This window comes from Myotis myotis, unplaced genomic scaffold, assembly GCF_014108235.1.
Source record: "Myotis myotis isolate mMyoMyo1 unplaced genomic scaffold, mMyoMyo1.p scaffold_m19_p_7, whole genome shotgun sequence".
NCBI lineage: Eukaryota > Metazoa > Chordata > Mammalia > Chiroptera > Vespertilionidae > Myotis > Myotis myotis.
This window is the reverse complement of record NW_023416379.1, coordinates 10,182,629-10,184,312: the sequence shown is the minus strand read 5'-3', so window position 1 is coordinate 10,184,312 and position 1,684 is coordinate 10,182,629.

The window sequence follows — 1,684 nt, the reverse complement described above, 5'->3', positions numbered from 1 at the left end:
CCAGGACTGAGATCCCAAAATAATAAGGTGCCGTGTACTCTTTTGGAAAAAAGAGGTGAGGAACAGATCTGTCTGAAGCCATGCTAAGAATCTGGTTTCAAAAGACAAAACGGGTCTGGCCGGTGTGGCTCAGTGGCTGAGTGTTGACCTATGAACCAGGAGGTCAAGGTTTGATTCCCAGTCAGGCTACATGCCCAGGTTGTGGGCTTGATTCCCAGTGGGGAGAGTGCAGGAGGCAGCCGATCAATGGTTCTCTCTCATCATTGATGTTTCTATCACTCCTCCTCCCTTCTTCTCTGAAATCAATGAAAACATAAAACTTTTAAAAAGACAAAACGATCACAGGCAGGCACGTCCCAGTATCTCCGGTGGCAGCACTGACCATGAATTAGAAGGCCAGGAGCACATTCTCCCAGGGTGCACCCTGGGCTGCGCCAACAATGCAGCCAGTAACGCACCAAGAAGAGTGTCCCCTGCTCTTGCCAGTCTGCAGGAAGCTTGCAGGGGTTGGCAGCTGGCTTTCCATTGCGAGGTGCCTCACTGCCTCTGCCATAACCACGCCACCAAGTCCCTTTAGGAACAAATCAGACGAGACCTGCAGAACTGGACTTGTAATCCCGAATGAACAGGTAGACACCACTCAGAGATGCCTGAGGGCACCGGTCCATGCTCGGGCAACATCATTTGCCATTGTCATTTCTCGTCCATTGCGAATGCGTGGACCACTTCTGCCCAAAACTCAAAGCAGTGGCTGGCTGGGAAAGCAGTAACTGTGCAAGGTGGCAATACGCCTCCATGACTGAGGCTCATCCCCGCGCGCCTCTGACCAACCTGGAGGTTTCTGAGCAAAAGGGCCTGGGCTGGGAGGGGTGGTTTAGAAGCCTCGGCCAGTAGTGGTCCTTTGCTGGACCACTTATCTCTGAGTCAAATGGGGTGTGTGTGTGTGTACCTGTGTGTGTGTGTCCGCTGTGTGTGCATGTGTGAGCGCTGTGTGTGCATGTGTGTGTGCATGTGTGAGCGCTGTGTGGAGGCTGGGCCTCAGGACCACGTGCCCGCCGCACCTCCACAGACCAGCAGGCACGCACACAGCTTCGGAGTGGCCAGTGGAGCCCACCATCCCGGCTAGAGCTCTGCGTTGCCCCCATGAGGCTATGAGAGAAACAGCTCATAGGAAAACCTCCAGATGCCAAAACCTCCACTGGCCAACTGACCACATAGTTCAAACATGATTTGATGCAATGAGATTCAAGACCACTTACCCGGATTTCTCACACCCATGCCCATGACCCATACTAAGTTTACATGGGTACACAGCACACACACGCCTAGCTAACAAGCGAGCTTCCTGTGCTTAGCCTGATGGTGTGGGGCGTGCGCGACATTTCCTACTCCACTCCCTTGCTGGTGTGACCCCTGCATGCACCGTGTGACCCATTTGTGGATCCCAACTGCAGCTGGGCGAAACAGCCCGGAGTGTTCCAGACACGCCCCGGGAGCCGAGGGGCTGTAGTCTTGCAGACAAGAGAAGTCACGCCCTGCACGGAGGTAGCCGCCTTCCCTGCAGGTCGCGGAGCAGCCGGCGTCTTTGGTAACAGTCACCGGGTGCCCCTGAGGAGGAGAGGGAGCCCCCACAGGGACTGGCCAGGTGCAAGCGGGCAGCCACCGGCAAAGTGGAGACGTCCGG